The sequence below is a fragment of the Ooceraea biroi genome, chromosome 4 (assembly GCF_003672135.1).
Source record: "Ooceraea biroi isolate clonal line C1 chromosome 4, Obir_v5.4, whole genome shotgun sequence".
Classification (NCBI taxonomy): domain Eukaryota; kingdom Metazoa; phylum Arthropoda; class Insecta; order Hymenoptera; family Formicidae; genus Ooceraea; species Ooceraea biroi.
The window spans coordinates 4,751,779-4,769,442 of record NC_039509.1 but is presented as its reverse complement, the minus strand read 5'-3'; the positions used below and the strand labels follow the sequence as shown (position 1 = coordinate 4,769,442).

At 44.1% G+C, this 17,664-nt stretch overlaps 1 protein-coding gene across 1 annotated transcript in view; it reads left to right on the top strand.

Moving 5' to 3' along the window:
- Positions 1-606: 606 nt before the first annotated feature.
- Positions 607-17,664, top strand: part of LOC105280392 — a 120,352-nt gene continuing 103,294 nt past the window's right edge. The window contains exon 1 of the mRNA XM_020032029.2: positions 607-2,277. The gene's annotated coding sequence lies outside the window, so the exon portion shown is untranslated. The remainder of the gene's footprint in view (positions 2,278-17,664) is intronic.

Here is a 17,664-nt window from a genome sequence, read left to right as displayed (position 1 = left end):
TAGTGTTTGACCGATAACTCGTCCCATTGAAGCCGCGCATCGCGCAAAATCGCGCCAGAATAGCTTCTTCAAACGTAGCCGTTAGCTCGCTGGTATTAAAATCGTGATACCGTAAAGAACGCTCAAGAACTTTACTCCAACTGTTTAAGTAATAAATAAGAAACGGGATGTATGGATATGTAAAAGATTCCAGAGTACTCCCGCCAAGTTGAGGTCTTAAATATCTCGGAAATTTGATTTTTGTCTAAATGTAGGTGTAAAAAGCAGGCCGGATACTTTGCCTTTGGGATCACCACGGGGATACGATCGGGCATCGCACGTACGTTGTGCCGTGCTTCGTAGTAACGTACCGTTGGGTGTTTACACGCAGGCACGAAAATTGTGGGGAAAATTATGGTGCTGGGCGAGATCATCGTTGTCGAGGCCGGGTCATGTCACGGAAGAGTCGAGAGATCTACGCCCCCGTAACGATCGAAATTCATTTCCATAATTATCTCACGACCGCGCGGATCACCGCGCACCGTCGTGGAGAACGCTCGGCCTGATTCCTCGCCGAAACATTCCATTTCGTGTGAACCGCAGATAGCCGGTAACCCTGCGCGCTTCTCTGATTTCTACATCTATCGTCGATAGTACGATCAGCTGTACCACTCGTCAACCTGAATGTTTTAGTTGTTCCATTATTGAGAAAAACCTGCGAGATTATTTCAGAGCAATGTTTTCGCTGTGTTCTAATATTCTCATCCTCTTATTAATTTACTATTTCTCTTATTTTGTTTTTATTAATCTTTCTCAAAATCAATTAATTTTGTATGTCTTCCAAAACTGTTTCAACATAGTCGTCAAGCTGAGCACTTGAACATTCATAAAATTGCTAAGTATTATCCGAGCAAAATCTTCATCGTCAAAAGATGTGAAATTTGTACGAGTACAGATAACTTTGTATACATCATGCTTTTGCTCATCGTGCACATTCAGCCCTTATTGTAGCGGTTTTACGGGCATTAGCCCAGACCTCTATGTTTCTGCGCGTTCTATTATATCCTTGAATATCGTACTTAACGTCGGAACGACCTGTAATGCTGTATAATTTCGTAATGCGCGTAATATAATGCGCCCGCGAGTTTATTATTATCAAATTCATAAATTCCGTGCGTTCGTAGTTACCAATTTCATGTTGCGCGGAACAACGAATCATATTAAACATAAATTATTTGAAGCAGGCTTATTCGATATAATAATAAACAATGTTCACGCGCGTTTCTTTGAAGCTGTCCTTCCTCTGAAATATTGAATATATTGAAGTGTTTCTTTCCTCACATCGACAACGAGACTTCATCTACAATAAATTTACAAATAATTAAAAGATAACGACAACAATTAAATGTGCGAAAGTACATAACGCTCGAAAAAACGAAACGAAAGAAGCGCAAGAATGTATCTCTAATCCATCTTTGCTGACAATGAGGAAAATTCGATTTCAAGTTGATCAATCTCTGAAAGGAGTAGATGCGCGACTTGTGTGCGTTGTAGTACTTTCTGTACTTGCAAACTCGAGACGCAAGGGTACCTCGGCGGTATCGGCTCCGCGCTCACGTAAGGTACGGGCCGAGTTCTTCATTATCGTCAGGGGCCGAAATTGCGTGGGCGTACCCATACCTTCGTGCACACACGTTACCTTGACGTACTACGGCCGGACATACGCGCGTGTGCGCACGAGCGCGTAATGTTACTACGTGGTGCGGATACGTGCTTACACACCTTCGCGTATACCTGTGCGAGCGGATCGAGCGGAGAGCGGCATCCCCGAGCGACGACGGAAACGGCCGAGCCGGTCGCGGAGCCGGTTGTGTCGCGCTGCCTTGGCCAGATGCACGACCGCGGAGTCAGTATCGCGTCAGTCCCGAAGTGGAATTGGTCAGTGATCTGTGTCAGAGCAGGGCCAGTCCGCGTCCATCATTCTCCTTTCCTTTCTCCCATCTCCCTCGGGTTTTAATTGTGTGACCACCGCCTCTTTTCTAATCTCTTCACCCTCGCCCTGGCTACGTCGCCCCGACGACGCGCACGCATCGTCGTCTCCGTCATCCCGTCGCGCGATCCGCACGAGATCGTTACTCGCGAGATGCACATATACACGGTAATGCAACACAGTGCCACAGTGTAGAGTTGTTAGTGGAGATAGCAGAAATTAGTTTATAAAACAGCCGTGCCTCCCACGTTGTCCACCATCACGAACAACCGCCAACACCGACACCGGATAGTTTAGCGTTTTTCTAGGTAAGTCCAGGGTTTTTTACACTTAACGACCTTTCGGAACGATTGAACATTCTCATGTGTATCGCGCTTAAAGGATTTGAAGGGTAGATCTGCGCGAACCATGGAATAGACGACTAGAATGCTTTTTTTAATTGATAGATTTGTTCGTCGCGTGCATGGATGTGTATGCATGTATGTGTGTGCGTGTATATGCGCGTGATTATGAATTAAAATTAGATTTAAAATATAGAGTTGTGCGTGCATGTCGCAGATCTAGCAGTGCAGAAGAATCGACTTTAATACATAGAATGCTGCAATATAGAGCTACTTTAGAAACATTTCAATGTATGCAATGGTTCGAATATCTGTCGCCAGTTATTTGCTCTGAAAATGATATATTTAAACATTTTTTACCAACACATATATTTGATGATCTAAGATAGAAATTTATCTCATCAAATCATAAAATGAAGAGCTGATCTCGTCTCATCTCGTTGCTTATTCTTTCAATCTTTCGTAGAATATTCTAGTACAACATAAGCGTTTCTCGTATAAACGCATAATCAGCACTACCATCTTCTCCAAGATCTTTAAGACATTAATTTTTACATTATTAATTTACGATAATATCTCTTATATTATTTTACGAATGTCTCTTTCACATTTATTACACAAACTATGTTGTAAATTATGGGAGGATATATAATGCACGTAAAGCTGTTTTTATACTTTCTCGCCGCGCGGGCAATGTACTTTGAATATACGCGAGGTGGAAGCGCGAATATCACGTCGAGGCTAAAATCGAATGTGTGTCACGTTCACCGTGGCGGCGGTGATTAGTAATCGGAGCACGAGCACGAGCACCAATTACGCTTGAAAAAGAGTCAATGTTACCAATGAAAGGTTTCGTGTGGACTTACGCAATCGTGCGCGATTCAGCCCGTTATAACATTGTTCCGGGGTTATCCGACTGTGTAGAGAAAGTGCAGGCCGGCCGGCCAGACATTGTCCTCTCTGCTCACCGTGTGTGCCACGGAGGTCGAATTCAAGCGAAACAAATCCGATTTATCGATCCTCATCTCGTGAAAATTACTTTTCTTAAGAGCTCCATATCAATTTCTATGTGTGAAAGATTATGTAAATATGATCCTTCACTTCATAATTGTTCCAACAAATTTTCTCTCTTTCCCTCTTCCTCCTTGACATATATGTAAAGTTAAAAAATAATTCTTGTTTAAATATGCGGATGCCGCAGGATAAAATTAATAATATAAGAGCTGAGTGTATCCTGAAACTATGGTTTCCATGTCATATCAAGATGGAGACTCTCACTTGAGCGTCTGAACGTTATCTACAAACTCATAAATAAATTATACGCGCGCCGGAAGTATCGATCAGACGTACAAGTTTGCGTTACCGCTAATTACGAGATAAATAAAGGTGCGAGTTTCTTTTCCCCTTACCGGATGGGGAACTCGGAATAGTACGGCTATTAGAGCGAAGCGAAAAAAAAGTCTCCGACGTTTTATCTCCCTCGTTAATTATCCGTCGCTGGTCAAAGCAGCATGCGTCTTGATACGATAAATATAAAACAATTACGCGCTATCGACGATCACGAGTCGACGTCGCGGTATCGTGATGGTAACGTTCATTAATTCGGAGTTATTCCGGCGCGGATTAACTCGATTCATCGAGACGCCGCGCGAGGGACCTTTCTTTCCACATTTCCCTCCTCTTTTTCCCTTCTCGACGGGTGACCGCGCGCTCCTCCGCCGTGCAATATCATTGCGCACGGTCGCATAAAGTGTCGGGGTCTGTAAGGCGGCCGTGATTGCTCGACACGTCGCAATTGAATGTCATAACGCGATAGGCGCGCTGCACAATGCGGCGCGCGGCCGTACGATGGCATTAAGCATTATATGCGTAATTTACGAAGGTTATTTACTGTACAATTAGATAGCCCGCGCGCCAAGTATTACGCGCGTGTGCGATGCACCGCGCGGACGTGCATGGTAATGGTCCGAGGGTCTCATCAGTGGCACATGAAGCGAGGGAGAGAAAGAGAGAAGGCGAGAGAGCCCTCACTTTTTCCTCCGGCGTATCTAGGATAATATACGATATATACGGCGTAACGAGGTATGTAATGGGTAATAGTGCGTAATGATATAATGCGCACATTCCTCGACGTACGTCTGCTATAACAAACATTGTTGGGGTTCCCCCCGACCGAGAGAGGCGCATCCCGCGCGTGGGTCCTCGGTAGGATGTGCACGCCTGGCCGTTTGCGAACGAGAGCATACTAACGAGGCCGCCGTGTCAGAAATGAAATTACGCGAGCGCATCAATTACGTCCTCGGTCAGTCCTCGATGCCAATAATCGCGAGTCTGCCTCTCGCACGTTCGTGCGAATGCGGTGACGCTGATCGCGCTAATCGCTCAAAACGTTCCGTTATCGTACGGTATTTTTTTCTGTGGCGTTCTTTCTGCTGTCGATTAATATATCCGGCGAGAGAGTGATCGAACGTCTTCCCAGATCGAGGTCGGCCTTTCGGCTTTCCTGTGAGACGGAATCGGCCTCAAGAGAAATATTCAATCTTCGCCGATTGATGATTGGTAGCTTTTCAAACACCAAATTACAGATTGAGTCTCTCCATGATATCGTAATACTTGCTTTCGCCAAGCGGGTATTCTTTATAACTTATTAAATGATCAAATCGTTCTTTAAAGTTTTCGTCCTGGTGCAGAACACATGATAAAATTGATACAGATGTAATCCGTTTACCAAAACGTTGAATTTGGGTTTGATTTTGCTTGGTGAAATAACGACCTTGTACTCCGATTCTGGAATGGTACTCCGTTTCTACTCGTTTATGAGAAAGATTACGTTTCTCCTCGGATGATAAGATTGATCAGCAACTTAAAAATAACTCCGGAACAATTAATCAATCGATATTATCTCTCCGGTTATAGATACTGATAAAAGCATCGAGCTTCTTCTCGATGTTTGTTTGATACTTGTACGTGTGCGCTTACAGTGTAGGTCCGCTTGCATTCGCTGCGGATTCCAGTGCATCCGCCGGTCTACTTGTCGAACGATAAAAGCCCACCGATAACGAGAGCACGCGTTAGAACCGAATTACGCGGGCATCTACGCTATCTCGCGCAGAGTCGACGATACCATGAACATTGTCGGTATATTACGCGATAAGATATAGAGCCACGTAAGGGAGCTACCATAGCCGTGGTAATTAGACTTCTGCTTGCTCTCACCCTCGATTAAACGAGCTATCGTACGCAGCGGATAATTGTCGAGTGCTATAACTACGATTTGTAAGAAGATCCGCGCGAAAATATACTGTCATGTGCCTGGATTATCTAAATGTCGCTGCAGTCTCTACGAGAGAGAGGATTTCCTTTCCTTTATTTTATATACATTAACTGATAACTTGGAGTTTTATCGTAAAATTTCATGTCATCTAGATTGAGAGATGTGAGAAAGGGAATGAAAAATTTCTGTGTCGTTTTTTCTTTTTCATGAAAGTGCTGAGAAATATGAAACGGAAGAGCACACGGGGCAAAGCAATTCCCCATCAACGTCAATCCCAATGCATATCAATGCAAAACATTTTCTATTGCTTCATCAATAATGCATTATTTAAACGTTTATTTGTTTACGCAAGAATTATTAAATCCATTTTAAAAACTGTAGATCAATGATTAGACTTTTGTGAATAACGTTTCTGACCGGCTTTAATTTCAAGTTACAGCGTCAGCTCACGGCGAGAATCATAATCGAATAAAATAAATCATGGAAGTACGCTGTTGTTTGTGCACGGCTTATCCGAACATAATCCTACTTTCGTCGTATTAGCAGAACGTTATCAGAGCATATGTAGAATGATAAACGTGACGAATGATACGACACAAATTACGATTTAAGTATATATATATAGAAATGAAATTTTTTTATAAACAGAAGCAATTTCGATGCAATTTATTTCGCCGCATGGTGGGACGAGTTCACAAAGTTGTCTCCGGAAAATGGCGCCAGCGTCATTTATCTCCACGATCCTTATCTTTTCCTGGCGTCCGATCGGCGACGGTGGCCGCTCTCGTTTCCAGACGTTCCCAAGGAATCCAATTGAATTAGCTTGCGCGACCAAGATAAGCCGCAGGATAGATTGCCGTTGGCGGAAGTCACCGCTACCACCGCGTCGAGTGCGCCGGTTTCTCGTTTATCAATCGATACGCCGATATCGGTTTCACGAAAGTAGCGATTTCACGGCGCAGCTTCTTCTATGTATCCGCGTGTATACACGTCGATCGCTTTCCTGCAAAACCGTTGCACCTATGCCGCGCGAGAGGTATCGATTGATCGGCGCATCGCGCGATCGGTCATACCCCCGCAATGCAATCCGTGTTGGATTACGCGGATACTACGTACCTAATCACAGGTATTGCGTGTCATTAGCCTTGCAGTTACAGAAGAATAGACTCTATAGATGCGGTTTTCCGTTGCGATAGAGAAGTCGGATGAATTATCGATGTTTCCTGGAACGTATCTATTAATATCGTCAGTGAGGCATAATAATATCCGACGTAGCACGAAACGCGTTGCGAAACGCGCGCAGTTGCAGGAGTCCCTGTCGTCGATAGTCATCGGATAATTGTGTCTCAATGACCGTTTAATTAGAATTTAACGGAGATGTCGCGAGTCACATTTTCGGGAAAATGAGCAAACATTCCTCATCGGCGCAAGGACCGTTAGTAAAGAGCGAGAGAGGGAGAGAAAAAGAGAAACGCATTTCGTCCGGGACTCTCGCTCAAGCGTGTTCCCCATGGCTGCATAGTTGCGACATAAATATTACGTATGTAAATGCCGGCTTAAAATACCACGTCGTATACACGAGACTTACTTACGCCGAGGCGAGTTCCGTTAATGACACTCGTCGATCTACATATCCGATTGATACGTCGTAGTATCGAGTTCGCATATCTCTTCACGGTGCTCACAGTAGCTCGTCTAATGATTCCCGTCTAATCGAAAAGTGTTATTAAAATATTAAAGAGCATTTTTTGCCGAACTTGGACTGCCAGAGTTAGAGCAGCAACAGCAGCAAGCAATAGCGAGAGGCTGGTCGTTTCTGCATCTACTTTCGATCGTAGAACCGGAAGATCGAGTCGCCTCTCCGGTCCGATGCTCTTGAGGAAGGGAATGAGGAGTGAGTTTCCATAGCCCTCGTAAACGCCAATTATAATAATTACGATAACTGTGGCGCCTAGTCGCGCGTTGTCCGGCGTACTTTTATCCGTATTTAACCGACCTCCTTCGTTCTCTCTCTCTCTCTCTCTCTTTCTTTATTATTAATCACGTACTTAATTAATATTCCGGAACGTACGTGAGGTAGCAATTAGCTACGGGGCGTGGTCGGTCACCAGTTAGCATCTCCTCTAATAAATGACATCATATCGTCGCGCTATGTCTTCTATCTCGATTCGGTATCAACGCTGTCAATTCGTGGATTCGCTCCTTTTAATAAACGTTGGTCATGCATTTCCCGATCCAACTAGCACGGATTTTACGTTCGCTAATAATGGTCGCCCGGTCATTCTTGATGGACTTGCCGTTAATCCGTCCAGACGATCCACTCAAGTGCCCGACTAACGAGGGCTGCTCAAAACCATTCCGCGAATTTATAATTATACGTTTCGAAAAAGCTCGTAATTACCGCTGCAATGGTTGAGTAATAAACGATAAACTCGACGTGTTAGCTGCGCTCCACTATAACGCGCGGATTATTCTCTCTCGAATTTTTCGATTGCGTCTGGAGAAATGTGACTTTTGAGTCTCTCCCCGCAGCTAAACACGCAACCACATAGGCCCGTTACTACACGCGGTGTGACGACGCTATTTCGATAAACGTATTATTTCCGTTTCTATTCTATCTGTTTCACAGTAATGGACATTCCAGGATGAATGGTGTAATATCATTTTATTACGAGTCGTTCGATTGCCACGGACGAGAACGCGAGACGTGGACGTTTCTACTGTAACGAGAGAAATCGTTACGCAGGATGTGAGGTTTAATAACCGGGTCGCGCTCGCGCGCGCGGAAGCCGCTTAAGACTTTAACCGTGCGAAACTCGGTCGTCGTTAACGCGGATTAGATATTACTCCAGAACGTGCACCTGCCATGCAGCGCGAACAGAAAGAGAGAAAGAAAGAGGGAAGAATATCCGCGTGACCATAAGTGCCAGCTGCAGGTGCGGCGACCTGTCTTCGCGTAATAAATCCAAGGAACAGTCTCAACGATAGAGTACGTGAATGCGACTGCGTTTTGATCTACAGTAAAGCCGTTGAGAAAGAAAATCCCTGTACAACATAATAAGTAACTATAATTCGAGTGAGTAAATATAAGCCGACACACGGTAGCTTGTATAGACCCGTAATGGCATCGATATATTCGCTCCTGAACAGGAAATGACTGGGCTAGATGGAAAATAGAAAATATTCTTTTTATTTACTCGACGCACATACCTACTTCGAGTTTCGGGGAAGTGTAAGAGCCAGTTGATATCAATAGAATTTCAGAGTCAATAAATTAAGTGTCTAAGCATACCCTGAACTTTCACCGAACTTGTCCGATCGAGAAATACCGGTTAGGTGCCTGCGGAAGCTGGCTGCACAGCCGGCAGATTGTAAATATCTCTCCAATAATAATCATCCTAAACTGTCTGAGATGTTACTTTTTAATTGAGCAAAAAGAAATGGACTGAATGCGATTGGCTGTAACGGTACCAGAAATATATCTTACATCGAGAGGGGCACTTTCGTTGAACGCGGCGCCGAGTGCTCCCGAGTGCTCGCTTTTCCATTTCGAAGTCGCTCGACACGCATGAGCTCCGCCAGTTTTGTTCCGTTTCCTCGATGTGCGGATATTAGTTGCACCTGTTCGACGTGCGCTTTGTGTTACTTGCCTCTTTTCTTACCTCTCTCCGAATCCGCGCGCGGAGCAAGGGAGCGGACCGCTGAGTTTTGCTCACGTCTCTTTCATTATCTCATTCTCTCTCGTTCTGCTTACCTTTTTCGCGCTCTCTGCTCCTCTCTCGCCCGAGGTCTCACCCAGATCCCGTGGATCACCCAGACACGGTGGTTGAAACCATCCGGCATAACAACGGGCAAACGTAACCCGGTTCTGGGGATAAGACTCCTCTACCTTCCTATTATGGTCGTTATATGCCCCGGGAAATAGTTCCCCCGGTATTTTTTCATTGCTTCGTTATACCGAGAAACGCCGCGTGTACTTTAGACGCGTACGGTCGCCCTTCTTCCCTCTGCATGCGGCTGTGTATACGTTTTTATGCGTCTTTGCTCCTCTTCTTTAGATCCCCCGTCTTTCAAAACATCCCGTATAGAAATAAGCTTCTCGGAAAGGAACTTTAACGTGATTTTAATCCTAACGTATGGAATCGATAAGAAAACTTTTTATTAAGAAAAAGAAAAATTGTATGTGTGTACTGTTTCCCGATGCATTGTTGGATTTAATTAAATACGATCGTCGATTTGATTGTGATATTTTTTTCTGTAATTATTCAACGTTGTGTGTTGAAGAATGCATGAGAAACGTGTTTCGCGAACAATTAAGTTGATAATTAAAACGTTTACCTTCGCGGATGTTCCACGCACAGCAAAGTTTGTTGGTTGCGGATTCCGTGGAAAGACAATGGATGCATTCTTTCTCGGTTCGAAGGAGCATAAGGCTACCGCATTCGTGTTTGCCCTCGTTTCGTTTTCACGTCGTTCGCCAAGCGATTCTACCCGTTTGACACAGTGCAGCCTTCGTGGGACGACCTTCGCGAATAATACCTACGTTCCACGACGAGCGCATAAAAGAACCGGCGAATCGCGTAGCATATGTTCGTACTTTTAGCTACCCGTATGTACGTATGATTGCTGAGTGCAACCGGTTATTATTATTCCACGGTGAAATTAATTCGTGCGTGTGCGTTGGTCGCGTCGTGCACCGTACATTTATTCGCGTTAACGGACCATCACGGTCTCTTGAGGACTGTCCACCGTGCCTTTGTTCATTTTTACGCTTTATATACCTTTATTTTCAACAAATGTTATGTTGCTCTGTGCATTCCTTTACGCATTGTTATTCTTTTATTCTCTACCATCGCCATTATTTATTTCGAGAGACAAATGTTCAGAAGCGTATGAAATACTTTTTATCAGTAGCGATTCGCGAATCAAAATTTAATCAAAATTTTGCGATATCTCTCTCTCTTTCTTTCTCGCCGTTACCTATAGATTTTTATTTCCCGCTATTATTCTGCATTCAATTTTGACATTCGTGTCAGGTTCGAATGAAAAAAAGGATGATTGGAAAAAATGCATATCACGTCTACTAATTTAGCCGCTGGTGGTTCGGAGAAATAGCCGGCTTAATCTAGCTGGCTCTTACCGTGCTACGATATATGGCGCGATCCGGTTTGCCCTCTAGAAGATGTAACCTTCCACTTCTTAGAAACTAAAGGAACCAATTTGCCGCGAAGGGTGCGGGTTAGCAGCGATCCTCTACTTCTATTATGCTACAAATTAGCTTCAATCGAAGCGAACAGATCCGCCATAGCCGCGATTCGTTGATTACGAACGAATGCCCAGGGGGAAATGTGTGAGCCTTTCTGCTCGCGTATGGAAAAGGACACATGGTAGACATGGAGGTCCTATTTCAGCCGCAGGGAAGGTCGGTGGGATCTCGATCGGAAATAATCTAATGGATCTTCTTGATCTGTGTGACACGGGGGTGGAGAAGCCTTTAGATCCCGGGTGCGGACTTCTTGGAAAAGCGACGAACAAAGGATTCCTGCGAATCGCATTTGTCTCGCGTGACATTTTACGATGAAGATGAACGGCTCGAAAAGTCTCGTGTGTCAGAGATAAATGTATCGACAGGTACCAAATAGAATAATCCAAGCATATATATATATTATTAGGTTGGCAAATAAGTTCGTTCGGTTTTTGCTTCGGTGCAACTTCTTTCCAATTCACTCTTGTTTTTCTCGATACTATCGCGCAACTTCAGAGTGCATTTAAAAGTACATGTTTCACATAACCTTTCTGTAAATTTTGGTTTGACTAACATCAATATTGTGTGTGCTGCGTAGCTGTAAAAATGGAAGTAAATAACGTGCATTATCGTCATATTTTGCTCTATTATTTCAAGAAGAGCAAACGAGCTGCAAAGGCTCATAAAAAGATATGCCGTGTTTATGGAGATGATGCCTTAACAGAACGCGTATGTCAAAAGTGGTTCGCCAAATTCCGTTCTGGAGATTTTGACGTCAATGATGCGCCTCGCTCCGGTCGCCCGATCGAGATTGATTCAAGTAATGTCAAAGCTATCATCGATAAAAATCCATCCCAAGCACTTAATATATCTCATATAAAGCGTAGAAAACAATTTGCGCCAACTGGAATACGTTTCTCGGCTCAATGTGTGGGTGCCGCATGAATTAACCGAGGCCAACTTGGCCACTCGCATATCCATCTGTGATTTGCTGCGGAAACGTCAAGAAAACGATCAATTTTTGAAGCGGTTAGTGACAGGAGATGAAAAATGGGTCGTCTATGAGAATGTAACGCGGAAAAGATCATGGGGACACAGCAGCGAGCCACCACAAACAACCTCGAAGGCAGGATTGCATCCGAAGAAGATCATGCTCTCCGTATGGTGGGATTTCAAAGGTGTCACTTACTACGAGCTGTTACCGTCAAGCAAAACAATTGATTCAACCATATACTGCTCGCAGTTAACAAAATTGGACCAAGCACTCCGCAAAAAACGTCCAGAATTGATAAATCGAAAAGGTGTTGTCTTCCACCACAATAACGCCAGACCTCACACATCATTGACAACTCGGAACAAATTACTCAGTCTTGGCTGGGATGTTTTGCCTCATCCTGCGTATTCACCGGACCTGGCCCCTTCCGATTATCATTTATTCCGGTCGTTGCAAAACTCTTTAAACGGAAAAATCTTCAAGGATGAAGAGAACGTCAAAAGACACCTGGATTGGTTTTTCGCCGATAAGCCTCAGATGTTTTACGAACGCGGCATAATGAAGTTGGTGGAAAGATGGCAAGAAGTCATCAATAAAAATGGTCAATATATAATTGATTAAAATTTATTTCGTGTATCAAAAAAATTGTATTTTATTCCACCTTAAAAAACCGAACCAACTTATTTGCCAACCCAATATATTGTATTTAATATTTTATTCATATTACATAATGGAAGATACAATGGGACACAATACGCATAATGGATTGATGTAACAATGATGATTGATTCATGCACGTAACGCAAAATTTAATATCTTTAATTTAAATATTCGTGGATCATATGGCACGCAGAATACTAATGACGAGCGAATTAACTCGTAGCACACGAAGGAACGACTCGTGCTGCAAGTTGCGTTCCGTTGAAGTATACGAGTAATACGGATACCCGTTACAGAGCGTCTTACGCAATCGGTTAAGGTCTCTCACATTGTGACGAATGTGACACACTTTCACGCGGTCAGTCTCCTACGGAAATCCTACGGAACCCAATCAGCATCATCGACCTATCACGCACGTTCGTGAGTTCAATGGTACCTTAATCAAAGCACTCAATGTCACGCACATTCTTTAGAACGATACGATCGATTTTACTCACGTGGTGTCATTATTGGGAGTCGATTTTTTTCATCCACCGTAACCACTTTTTTCGATGTTCACGTAATATCGCGTTAATGGGACTCTACGCCTCATGCGAGGCCATAAATCATTGTCGTAGGAAAGTGAGCTAATAATTGCCATTTTTTTCTGCACGCGTACAATTAACTGCGTTACGAAACATCCCCCTTTCGCCTCGACTGATTATACCACAACCCGCCGATCGGAATTACGGTTTGTGCAACGCTTTAGCGAAGTCTACACGACGAACTGTCATCCTTTTGAATAGCTTTTGCCGACTGCCGTAGATGAATTGCTCCAGATGAACGGACCAGATAACGCCCGCAGTTCGCGTATAACTACGTTGTCCGACCACCGCGTAGTCCGTGGTAGAAAATGTTTCACGCATACGGCATACAGTTAGTATCGCCATAATCCAGATTGTGTTTTCTACCGGTTCTGATGGCGGTGCGTCCTTAAATTCTGCATACGCGCGCATCTCTCGCGCTGTATACCGCTTGCGTAATTAATAGCTTTTTATCGAGCGAATGTTTCAACACGTCAGACATGCGATCGGATCTATCCATCAACATTTTCAACGATAACAGTAACACGAAACTACGTTTCGATGCTATATCTAAATATCTTCCTTTTGACATTGTCGGCATGCATGCGCGTATGTTGAGTGGTGTCGTTAATTCGGTAGACTTCTTTATTCATGCATTTAAACAGAATGGTTTGCGGATAAAGTGGATATACATTCTGCCTGACAAGCAGAGTGAATCTGAAAATTCAGCTTGTTAAGCAGTTGTGGGATTATTTAACACGAGAGAAGACTTTGGCAAAGTTTCAGGAGCGTAAACGGATAACCAGAGCTCAATTAATTCCAATTAATCTTAATTGGGCTCTCTCCTATTTCAAGACAGTATCAGTATTTAATGCTCGCTATATAAGGCATGACGTTGTGCCGTTTCGTTCACTTTTTGCTAGGGAAACTCGTCAGAAACTCGTCAGCGAATCTGCCATTAAACAATAACGAGGCTATCGCACGGCAGTCTGCATTTTAATTTTTCTACCTCACTTAAGCATCTCGTGATAATGTTGCTAGCTGCCTACGGTGATTTTTACTAACGAACTTTTGATTACACTAATTATTCGCCGCGCGTTACACGTCCCGGCGTCACGAGGCGTCTCTTTTAAACGTGGATCGCTTCTCCAGTCAATAATCAAGATGTTTCGATCTCGAACCGTGCGTTCGACTCGAGTAGAGAAACCCGTGAAGGATCTTGTCTACCTACTGTACATTTATACACCGCACATAAATGGATTTAATAATATTGCTGCGAGCAAGATTGACAGCTGTAAACGAGCGCGTATTGCAATATTGCGAAGCGGTGCGTTAAGAGTCGCTCTGTTGAGCATATCGTTATATAAGCGGAGCCTCCCCTGTGTGAGCATCGCGCACATTATTCATTCTCCTCTACGTAACCACGCCTTTTTCAATATCATCATATTCCGTGTTGTTCAGCGTAAACAAATAGAAGAAAATTTCGACTGAAGAGAGACATTTTCTTGACTGAACTTGAAATGAGATTGTATCAGGCTATGTGACAAAGAGAGAGCAGATTCAGAAAGTTTCTTTCCATCTACTGCTCTAATTTATAGCAGTCTATAAGTTTTTTTCTGCTTCAGACACGTATTCGTATTATTTTACTATTATCCAAATCGTACTGCGAAGCTGTCGCGAGTGAAGAAATCTGATTAGATCCTCGTCTCTCGTCCGCCGTGGAGAAGCAGGGTCGAGGAGAAACGGGGCTCCTCCCGGGGTAAAAAAGACATTCGCGTTCGTAAAGATCGCGAAGCTGTGACGTTATCGCGTCGTTACTTGCTCGAGCGCGTCCGACAAAATGACTTCCAATGAAATGGCAAAAATGGCTCGTTTATTTCCCACTTCCGATATGTCGGCCGCAACCTGACTTTGCTTCCTGGGGACACGCGGCGATTTTGGTGTGACTCAGCGCGATGGGGAATGACGCTCGCGGAATATTGTCGATCGGATTAGATTCGTGGAGCAACGCTCTACTTGCTGAGAAATGTCAACCGCATTCTGCGAGAATGACCGGCGAGGCAGAACATTCGCGCGACACGACGCCGCGTCACGCGGCGCGCGCCTACATCCACCGCCTGATTTCTTATTGTTGATTCCCAAATGATATTCTGAAAATGTGTCTACAAAAATGCGAAAATGCGAATACAGTAATAGAAAAACAGAGATATCCGAATACGCGATTTGTAAGCGATTAGATCAATCTTCTCTTTCTTCAATTTATTTACAGTTAGTTTTTACTTAAGCCACAGAAGTTTCAACGCAAGCCTACGAGATTAGATCAGTGATATCAAGCTTTATTATTGATAATGATTCAATAGAATCTTTACAAAAAAGTACTTTTCTGTATCTAGGCACTTATTGTCTCGATTATCTTACGTTCGTGATTGTACTACCAAGAAAGATGATAAAGAGAAATTTTCGAAGAATTCTTCCCAAAATCATTTCGGAGCAATCTCTAATCAGGCACTCAAATTTTTCGGTCACATAGCTTATTGTGTCTCGCGACGATGCATTCGACGCATAAAGAGTTGATGTACAGCGAGTTTTCACGCGACTCGCTTATCGCGTCCACGCGAAATTATCCCGCCGAGAAAAGTGAGTTTCGCCTCCCACGCAATAAGTGTAATATTCTCCTTTGCTGGCCATTAGTGTCGATCGTTAGACCAAGTCTATCTTACGTGCGGAACAGAAACGATCCGTGCCGCGCACGGTCCAGTCGTCCAGCGCAATGCGGCGCGGATCCAGCAGGTATTTCCCGCGTGCCTGTTGGAGCACACGCATCTTCGACTACAGCGCAACTATATCGACTTTTATTGTGCACGCGCACGCATGGGTGCATTCACGCCGGGCGTTTTGCTGCACGCAGCGCGGTCGCGCTCCCGCAATTTACGTTGGGGTGAGCTTTGAAATTGTCCGTGGCGAATGCGTTCCTATATGCATAATATCATCGGTATTAGCTCGGATATATCACGAAAGTCGCGGAGTTCACGATCAATCTCGCGTTTTGCCCTCGTATACGCATTTTTCACACTCGGTTCATGTTCTCTTGATTACCTCTTTTTTATGATAAACATTTCATACGATTTGATCAAATACTTGGAATCATGTTTAACTGTTTGAGCCGACGCGACATCGTCGCGCGCGATAGGAAGACACATGGTTTAGATTATTAGATCGTGTTTTTCCGTGGAACGAACGCGGACACGGAGACCGCTTCCGTGGATTTACGTCAAGAAGATCCGTGCTGAATTCTCGGTTATTCGAGAATCAGGAAGAAGATGAAACGATAACCGCGATACGCCGACAGATGTGAATGCCTAGGTAGAGAGGACTCGGACGAATATATAGATATAAGGAAGAGAAGAGATGAGAGACTAAAGATACACCATTTCTTTCTCTTCTTCCCTCTGTCTCTCTCTTTTTTTCTCTCCGCTTCTTTCATAGCACATGAATGAACATTGAGCGGAAGTAGGTTACTATTACGTCATGCGCGGTACGTTCACGGAACCGCCGGATAGTTTCGCGTCCATATTCGCCCAGATCTTGGCGATAGACGGCCGCGGAGAAAGTAATTAGAGAGGCAGGGAGGGAGCATAGGCATAGTTTCCGCTCTGCTAAATTCAAGGTTACCTATTGTCGGTCTGTCTGCCGTAGTCGCGAATCCTTCTCGGCGTTTCTTCTTTGCGCTAAAGTCTTAACATTTTTTAAAAGTCTGGTCAATGTATCGCGCGTTATGATTCACCGTCATCGATCGACTTTGAAAACTATCGAGCAATTTTGAGCAAATATCCAGACTGATGTGGATCTCTAAAGTTTAATTGGATAAATGATGGCCAAAGGATAATGTTCGAGCTTCGATAAAGAATTGTTGTTCGATGTGGCCTTCACTAGCCTGTAACATAAAATTTACAAAGACGGAAGTGAACCTAGACATCGATGCGATTTTATCGCTTTATCGCTACGCTTTTTCCGCGTTATTAAGGACGCCGATATATACTACAGGAAGTTTAGTGTGGCGTAGCCCCTCGGCGGCCTCACTTTGCGCTCGATCTTCGATTTACGTCTGGTGCGGATTTATTTGATATCTCGTCGGATAATATTTATGGTGACTATTTGGCTGACGCGATTTATTACTTCTTAGTGGTGGTAAGTATGGTTATTCATAACCGCGTGTAAAACACGCGCGCACGTACAAATCGCGTGCGTGAATGCCCTCGGTAGTATGCGTAATATCTCAATTTCGCGGAAGAGATACGCTAGACCGATCGTCTAGTAGATGCAGTTCGCGTAGTATCGATCGTGGTCAGCTGAATCAACTTGCCATTAATTTCGGCAGTCAAGGAGCGAGCAGGTCAACCGGGCAACCGCAACGCGCTTTGTTGTTCCGCGATCGGTCGGAACCTTTCGGGATACAGCCGGCAGGAATTTAACAACTGTGTAGGCGACAGTGAAAGTAGCGTTACTTAATACCTTATATCGCGGCTCGTAAATAACAATAAGACCGCCGCGCCGTGTGTTCAACTGGATCGACCGACTTTTTTGTCGCCCTGCTCGACGAACGACGTTAAAAGCGGTC